The sequence below is a fragment of the Pinus tabuliformis genome, chromosome 1_2 (genome assembly GCF_031772625.1).
Source record: "Pinus tabuliformis cultivar Carrire ecotype Pingquan chromosome 1_2, CPIR1, whole genome shotgun sequence".
In the NCBI taxonomy this organism is placed as follows: Eukaryota; Viridiplantae; Streptophyta; class Pinopsida; order Pinales; family Pinaceae; genus Pinus; species Pinus tabuliformis.
Window position 1 is genome coordinate 888,546,050 of NC_142298.1, and position 9,704 is coordinate 888,555,753.

A 9,704-nucleotide genomic window follows, 5' to 3' on the forward strand; every position below is an offset into this window, starting at 1 on the left:
TTAGGATTATCTCTATTCTCTCAAAAATCTCACATGTCAGTCACTTACATCACTCAGATGAGTGTATCACCATAAACAGGATGTCATCATCAAGTAAGTCATCACCACCAGGACTTCACTTAGTCTAATGTCTTCATTAGGTCATTAGGGTTTCAAGGTCCATTTTCATTTCATCCATAAAATTTGACATAGGATGAGTTGTGATAACCAACTCTTTTCAATAAATTTTTATGTGATTTCATAAATAATTCATTGCTATAGTATCAAGGTTCCAAAAGAAAGAAGGTTCACTATTCAGAAAGGTAAAAAGAAGTTCAGATTACAAATCTCCAAGGTAGTCAAGTTCAAAAAGAGTGAAAGTCATGTTTTGAAAAAGGTATGTGGGGCCCATTTTCACTCAAAAGAGGGTCATACTATGCCTATAAAAGTCCAAAAGTCCCAAACATATTTCATTTGCATCCTTACCTCCTTTTTTTATCAAGCTATTTCCTCCTTAAGTGAAAAAACATGAGTTTTCTAGCTCAAATTGGTAAAAAATCCTAGGCGTCGCGCTTCTGTCAAATATGTTGTGTTTCTGGGAAAGTTGTTGTGCTTTTGTGAACTGCGTTGCACTTTGCCGCTGCACTTCTGTTAACTGCGCTGCACACAGGACAAAGTGGCCTGAAAATCAAAGAAAATAACCAAAATTCAAAATTTAATCTTACACTCCAGTTTATTATTGCTTTAAGATATTTGGAAAGTAAGTAAAATCATCTCACTCCCTCTTTCCTTTTGGCAAAACAAATGAATGATGGTTACTTTAGTCATTTAGGGTTTTGATGAATTTCATGTTTTTAAACTTACTAATGGTGAGTTTAGTCAGCTAGAAACATTAAAAACCCTAGAAATTGATATCCCATACCTCTGTTTGCATACAAATTACCATTCCATTCACCAAACAAATATTTTCCTTTCAATTTTGCTTCATCTTCCTACAAACCCTAGCTCTTACCTATCAAAATGAGCAGTTTTCCTAGCTAGGACTATTTTTTTAATTTTCTTGCTTATTTTCCCTCATTCATTTCCCTCCATTTCAACTTCCTAAAATTTCTAAAACCCCTACCCATCTCTCAAAATTTCCCTATCACCATTTCCCTTCCCTAACTCCCTCATTTCACCATTTCACCATTTCACTCATTCCTCATTGTTTCTTTTTTCATTTTCCTGTTATCTAGGGTTTTCATAATGGAGGGAGATTCTTCATCAGAAAAGAGAAAACATCATAAAGGGGGGAAGATTCTGAGGTATGAGCCCACAAACTGCAATGAAATCAACTCTTCACCATTCTTAGGACAATGCTTTGGCGATGTTAGCTGCCTAGGGTTTTGTCAAAGAGTGGGTGAAGTAGGTTTTCATGAGCAACTCACTGATTGGATTACCTCCAATTTGAAGGGAGAAAAATCCACTATAGCAAGGATTGAATTTACATTCTCAGTAGCTTCCATCTCTCTTGCCACAAGGATACCTAATCATGGAGAGTATTGGTTCAAAGGCATGAGCCTAGACCTTGAGCAATACAAACCTTTCTTAAAATCACCCTATAGAGAGGCTCATTCACACATCATTCCATTTAGATACATGTTGGAAAAGTATGCACCATTGATGAAGATTGTAATGAAGTTTTTCATCTATGAGCAGAGATTTTCCAGACTGTATGGATACCACATTAGGCTGCTAATGCATTTTACAGCTCTGAAACCTATCAACATGTGTAACTACTTGTGTAGAAGTCTTATCAAAATGTCTGAAAAGGTGCAAATGAAAATTAAAGAGCATTACACTATCCTTTTTCATAAAAGTTTGATAAAGGTTGTAGTCCTCCATCTGTTGGCAGAAAAGAACATGGCATGGGATACCTTCATTGAAACAACTTTGTAGTGGCATCAAACTACTTCATCAAGCCATCATCAAGACACATCAGCACAACATATGGAGGTAGGGTCATTAAGAAAATTAGAGGAGGTTCCCAAGGCACCTAGACCTGAGGTGACTAAAATATATGATAGAGGAAAAAGGCTTGTGTTTACTTCTCAAGTTGAGAAAAGGACCAAGCCTTCTACATCAACACAACATGGATCACATGTACAGGATGAGGAGCTAATTGAGCATGATTTTGAACTAGTTGACTTGGAGGTAGCATATGAACCTTAAAACTTGCAACAAGTTATCAAGGAGAAGGATTCCAAAATCATAGAGCTTGTGGATAATTTGGCAAGGGCCATATTCATCATTTATTTCCTTGAGCAAGAAAACAGTCAACTCAAGGCCAAACAGCTAATCATGAAGAAAGAGTAATCCAATATTCTGCAGCAAGGAGACAAAGGTAAAGAAGTGTTAGAGCATGATGAACAAGGAAAGCAAGTTGGAAAGAAGAAGCCAAGGACAAACAGTCTAAAAAGTGCATTGAAGAAAGAAAAAGAACAAAACCTAATGGATGAAGACTTGAACATTGGAGATAGAATTTATTTGGAAATTAGTGAAGACATAGAGTATTGGGTAGGTAAGATCAATGTCCATCTAGAGTAGCTTATTGACAAGGCTAATAGGAACAACTAGCTATTGAGGAACATGGCCCATCACTACCAAACCAGAAACATGACTCGCAACATCAAGCTCAAGCAAATGAAAAACAAGCTAAATGAAACCCTAAAAGACAAAAATGAGAGGGATAACTAGGAGATTCTTGTTGAAGCATCTGTGAGAGCATAACATATCTCATTTTTCACTTCTGGACCAATTTTGGGAGTTTTGTAAGCATTTTTGGTTTTTGGTGAATTTTGGTGCAAAACTCAGAAATTTCACTAGTCACAAGCGCTACGCTTTTTCCTAAAGGGTCCAAATGACAAGTGGCATACATTTTTGAAAATTAGGTAGCCTCCTCTCAAAACCCATTTCATTATATTTCTCAGAGAGGGCTTAGATTTTGAGAAAAATGAGAAAAAGGGGTCAAAAATCAACATTATGCCCCTCTTTTTTAGAGGTGTTGTGCTTTTGGATATACCTTGGGAGAATCAATTGTTGTAGGCCTTCCCATGGGTCATTTTCAAAAATTCAATATGTTATGGGAACTAGATAGGTAAGGGTAGTTGACCATTCTCTCATATTTCAAATTTGACTTCAGAAAGGAACTTAAAAGTTGCCTCAAATTTGGTGTTGCGCTTCTGCAAGTTTTTGAATTTTCAATTAAAAATTCCTTTGTGTAATTTCTCAGTTTTCTAGTTTGACTTGGTCAAAGGTAATGTAATGATGTAACTTCAGTAGTTCGAAGTCTAGATGATGTAATCATGAATAAATAGGTGTGATAGGTTGTTTTTATGGTTAATTAAGCCTCATAAATGAAGAAAAACTCAAATCAAAGTCTAAGAGAAGAGTTTGTTTTTGACCATCTCACTCTCACTTGTTGGTTGAGATATTCTTGGAAACTGTTCCACCACTTAGGGATTCGAACCTTGAATTTTTTTAAAGTCTATATGTATCATTTCTCATTCAGATAGAAAGGTGGGACTTCAGAGGAGGGGACTTTTATCTTATGTTTTCACATAGTTAATCAAGGAGCAGTTGCAGTTTTAGGAATACATGTCTAGTGAGTTTGTGATGCTGTTTTCTTTGTATATCAGTTTCTTATGAATGATTCCATCTCTTTTAACATGTTTTTTCTTTCCTCAATGATTTTCCTTCCAGTTATATAGGTAGAATTCTTTATATTCAAAGCTCTGTTTATGTGGAAAATCATGTCTATGTATTTCTTCTTCTAGATTAATGAATTCACAGTAACATGTTCATTATGACCTTCTAAGCTTTTCAAACCCTACACTACAATGACCAAACTCTTCAATCCATCACAAGACATTTCTATCTTGCTCCTCTTTATGCATGCTACTGCAAACCTCTGAGACCTTAACCTAATTTCTTTTTCTCATCCCTAGTTGAGAAACCCAACAAGCCTAAATTTTCAAAAACCCATCTTAAACTATTATATCCAACCTAAAATCCATTTCTCTTCTAGTCATTTACTGTGAAATCCTTAGAGATATCCCTCTCTATTTTAGTAGGGCTAGATACTGAACTAAAAGTGATGTGAAGATACCTCTTTCGATCTCCTCCTCAGCCTGGGACATTGTAGGGGATAACACAGTGGAAGGAAGATGTAACTAAGGTGAGGAGAATAATCTTGGAGGGAGCACAAGATCATATTGTCTCGAATCTCCACAGAAAAGAAACTTCGTTCACGATGTGGAAAGCATTAACAGAATTATTCGAGAATAGTAATAACCACAGGAAGTTGGAACTTAAGGTTAAACTTCGAAGTACCAAGATGTAGAAGAATGCCATAATTATGTAGTATATGAGCGAGTTTAGAAAGTGTTGTGATGAACTAGGAGGGGTCAGTGTTAATGTCCCTGAAGAAGACTTGGTATCTCTAGCCCTTTTGGGCCTTCCCAAGAGTTGGCATAGCTATCAATATTCGATGAATGGGAGACAGAAACTACTGAGTTGGGAGCGCTTATGCTCTGACTTGGTGCAGAAGGAAATAAGGCAGAATACCAAAGATAGGAATTCATCGGAGGGCGAGGATGAATTTTTTTTTGCATTGGATGGTAAGGAAAATAAGGGAAAAGGGAATAAATCCCAATACAAACTAGAATCTAGTTAAGAGGGAAAGAAGAAAGATTTGTGAAAAACTAAATGCTTCCACTGTCATGAATTCAGGCACTATGCCATGAAGTGTCCACACCATTAAACAAGAAAGAATACCTCAACAGGAGTAGCAGTTGAAGCTTTGGCTTCACAGTTCGAGCTTGAATTTACCCTCATACATGCATGTCCAACACAGTGATGGGGAGCATGTGGTACTTGGACTCAGTTGCCTTGTTCCGAATGACGAGGAATAGAGAAATTTTCAGTGACTTGGAGGGAAAAAAATGTGTAGATGCACATTGAGATCGGGGATGATGGAAGATACAGTGCAACTAGGATGGGTACAGACACCTTTCAGAGGGAGTTTGGCTCCCCCCTCAAGCTCAAGGATGTCATGTTTGTTTTACGTCTAAAGAAAAATCTTGTCTCTTTTGTAGTTTTTGAAGACAGTGGTTATGATGTGATCTTCAATAAAGGAAAGGAATTCCTGAGACACATAGCTACAGGGCAGGTGAACCGAATCAGGGTTCATGTGAAGAACTTGTACAAGTTAGATGTGGAGGATTGTGTTGCATTGAGCACAAAGGTAGAGAAGGTGCAGAGTCGTGATTTAGGTGAAATTTGGAATAGAAGACCTGGTTATTTACATCATGGCACTTTGAATATCATGCAGAAAAAACCACAGGACTCCCCAAAGGAGAACTTGAACAGTAGTGTGTATGCAAAGGATGTACTTTGGGGAAGTACACAAAAGCCACTTTCCATGATTGGGACAACAAAGAACATGCAATCATTGAAAGGATCCACTCTATTTTTTGTAGACCTTTCTCAACAAACTCCACTACTAGGCACAAATATTTTGTCATTTTTATTTATGACTTCTCACAGAAGTGTTGGATATTCTTCACGTAGAAGAAGGATGAGAGATTCTCCAAGTTCATAGAATTCAAGGCACTGGTTGAGAAAGAAATGGGCAAGAAGGTGAAGGATCTAATGAGTGATAATGGAGGTGAGTACAATTTGAATGAATTTAAACATTTATGTGCAAAAGAAGGCATTCGATGAGAGTTGACAGCACCCTACATCCCATAGAATAATGGGCTGGCTAAGAGGAAGAACCGTGTCATTGTGGTAGAAGCGAGGGTGATGTTGCATGATCAAGGCCTACCTCTACATTTGTGGGCTGTGGCATGCAACACAATAGTGTATTTTCATAACTGGAGTCCTCATTGGATTCTCGGCATGATTACACTAGAGGAGGCTTTCTTGGGGAGAAATTTGGATGTGTCACACTTCAAGATTTATGGAGCCTCTGTTTACTTCCATGTCTCCAAATAATCAAGCAAGAAGCTAGATTCAACAACAGAAACACCCCCCCACAACAACTACCATGTGTAAATGCCATCCCTTATAATGACATTTGTGTGAAGAGATGTAAAATTTGATGAACATGAAGCCATGCAATGCTCTCTTGACAAAGAGCTTCATATCCTACTAGAAAAGGAGCTTTTAGCTCCAAAGGAGGAACATCAAGAATTTGTTGGGTAGTCATAAATTGAGGAGAAGAGAGTGGAGTTAGGCACTCAAGAAGAACCATCCAAAGAAGGCAGGAAAAGGACGAGGGAAGATGAGATACTTATGCAAGATGTGAGGGAGAATGTGGTTGCTCCTTTAAATCACCATAGGCAAAGAAGGTCACCATCTCAGTACACTAGCTACATGGTTCTAATGACTAAGATTGTAGAGACTAAGCCATCCTATTTAGAGAAAGAAGTAGATAAACTAGTATGGGTTGATTCAATGGTGGAGAAATATGAAAAGGTTAGTGTTTGGGAAGTGGTCCCAAGACACGTAGATAAATCAGTTGTGGATTCGAGATGGATCTTTAAGGTAAATCATGCAGCAGATTGAAGCATAGAGAAGTACAAGGCCAGATTTGTGGCCAAGGGGTACTCTCAAGTTGAGGGGATTGAATATGAGGAACCTTTACTCCTATAGAAAGGTACTCATCCATTAGATCAATTCTTGCTCTAGTTACACATATGGGGTGTAAGATCCACCAGATGGATGTGAAAATAACATTCCTCGATGGATTGTTGAAGAGGAGGTGTATATCAAGCAACTAGAAGGCTTCAGAATTTTGATTGGGAGTCTCATGTGTCTAGACTCAAGCGAGTGTTGTACGGTATCAAGCAAGCATAGTGTGCTTGGTACACCAGGATTGATAGTTATCTCATTAGTTTGTGCTTCACAAAAGGTGAAGCGGATGCAAACCTTTATCATATCTTCATAGAAAGTAAATTATTGATTATTGTCTTATATGTTGATGACATGATTTTAACTGGTGATGAGAAGCTAATCAGATCTTGCAAGGAGGACCTTGCAAGAGAGTTTGAAATGAAGGACATGGGTCTCATGCACTACTTCCTCAGATTGGAAGTATGGCAAGGTGATGGGGAATTTTTTTCCTCTTAGGGAAAGTATGCCAATGAGATACTTCAAAGGTTCCACATGGACAGTTGCAAACCCATGGAGACACCTCTAGTGACCAATTGGAGGAAAGAGGATGCCACTTCAAGTGAGGAAGTGGATGCTACTATTTACCAGTAATTGGTGGGTTCACTAATGTATCTTGTGAACACACGACCAGATATGTGTTATGCAGTCAACTAGTTGAGCCAAGTTATGGATAGGCCAACCAAGCTATTTTGGAGGGCAACTAAGCGTGTTCTATGGTACCTCAAAGCACTACTCATTTTGGAGTATGGTACAGATGGAAAGAGGGAGTGAAGTTGTGTGGATTCATAGATGCATATTGGGCGGGGAGTCCATCAGACTGAAAGAGTACATCAGGAGGAATTTTCATTGTTGGATATGTAGTTGTTTCTTGGTAAAGAAAGAAGCAAAGATCTATGGAACTCAATAGAAGAAAATTACATGGCTTCCATTCAAGGAGAATGTGAGGCGATCTAGATGAGAAATATCCTTGTGGCACTATTTCGTTAGATGATGGATCCAACTGTGATCTATTGCGATAATCAGAGTTGTATCAAGCACTCTAAAAATCATTTTTTCATGATCGATCCAAGCATATAGATATCTAGTATCACCATTTACGAGATTGTGTATAGATGTAGATAATGTTGTTGTAGTACATTTCAACAGAGGAACAAGATGTTGGCATTTTGGCAAAGGCATTTTCAAGAGGGAATTTTGATTTCCACAGGTGAGGGATAGGGGTTGTGGATAATCCATTTCTTGCTGAGAGGGAGAGTTGAAAATGGAGCAAGAAAATCTCATTTTGACTTTGCCTTGGTCAAACTAGAGAAAATTCGAATTTCCATTTCAGCAGAAATATTGGAGGTAGTTAACAAAGGTGACATGGAACTTTTCAGTCAATTAAATCATTTAATTCAAGTTACAAAATCTTGAGTTCAGTTCGGTATGATTGATTGCTAATTTGTAGCAATCTCTTTCAGTTGAATTTAGTTGTGGTCAGTTAAACTAGTTCTAACTATTGGAGGAACTAGTGGAAGGTCAAGTTGTGGAAGTGCAACTTCAACCACACTCAGTGATCAACTAGTTAACTAATCAATCAACCCAAAATAATTGATGCATGTAGTGAATTCGATTTACCCAATTGAGATGGATATTCCAAGGGAGTGTACTATCAATCGTAGACTATTCCAATGTGTACATATGGTGCATATAGTCAGAGGATAAGCCTAGAGGAATAATGCAATTCAATTGAGGGAAATTCCTAAATAATAGGGGCTAATTTCCTCAAGTAACTGTGCAAGTAAATAAGAGCCTGGAGGGCTTGAAAATTGGATAATTGTTGGCTAGATTTAGTAAGTCAGACAGAGAGATATACTATACACTTCTAGGTTATGTTAAGGCTTGAGAAATCATATGTATTCATCTCTATTCTTTGATTAATGCAATACATATAGGAAGGGGTTTTGAGCAGCTTCTTTCCCCTAGATAAATATTTGTGCATGTGTGATGTTTCCTTTTGTGTGTGTATGCTTTGTGTTCTAGATTGTGATTTGAATTCCGCAAAATAGCTTTGAGTCTTGTGAATTAGTAAATTTCATGACCAGTTTCAAATCTACATTATAATTTCTACAACCCCTTGCTCATAGATTCCCTAGACTGTTGGAAACTAGGACAATACTGAGAGGGGGGGTGAATTACTATTGTAGTAATTTTACCAATTCAAGATAATTTTTTATTTTGTGTGAAAACAATAAGACAGTAAATAAAACTTTCAGCAATAAATATGATAAAAAATTACTTCAGCAATCAATGGAACATTCAAAGAACAAATAACCTCAAAAACTGCTCCCTATTTTATTGATAGAGAAAGCTACAACTTCCAAATACAATGTTTTTGCTGCAACCAATAAGAAGTTACAGCTTCCTAATTTATCAAATGCAAATGAATGGAGCTACAACCCTAACTATTCTCCAACACCCATTGGAAGGAGCACCAACCCCTAATCAACAAGTTAAAGCTCACTTTAGACACTCATTGTTCCATATTTCATCCATTTTCATACTCGGTTCAATGATTGCCTTCTCTCCTTTCAAAACAAAGAAATTATCTCAGACACCACTCAAAAGCACCTACAACAATCTATGATTACTCTAAACACCATTCCAATAGCTCACTCCACCAAAAGCTTTGTCTCAAAATCAAATGTACACATTTTGTTTGATCAATCTCTCTTAAAACTAATTTCGCTTGATCTTTTTTGTTCTCTTTATTTTCTTTGATTGTTGCATGCTTCCTTATTTTTTCCATTGTCATGTTCATATCAGTCTTCTGGACATGTTCTCCAAGTTATTTGAACTTAATAGCCATTCTATGCAAGTTAAACTGATTTTTTCTTCTTATTTAAGTGAATTTGCCTTTTTACAAGTTTTAGCAGTGTTCCTCTATTTTATTTGTTGTTTAATTTTGGCTTACTTCCAAAAACTGCATTCAAACTGGAATTCTGCTTTTTTTTCCTTTAAGAAACTTT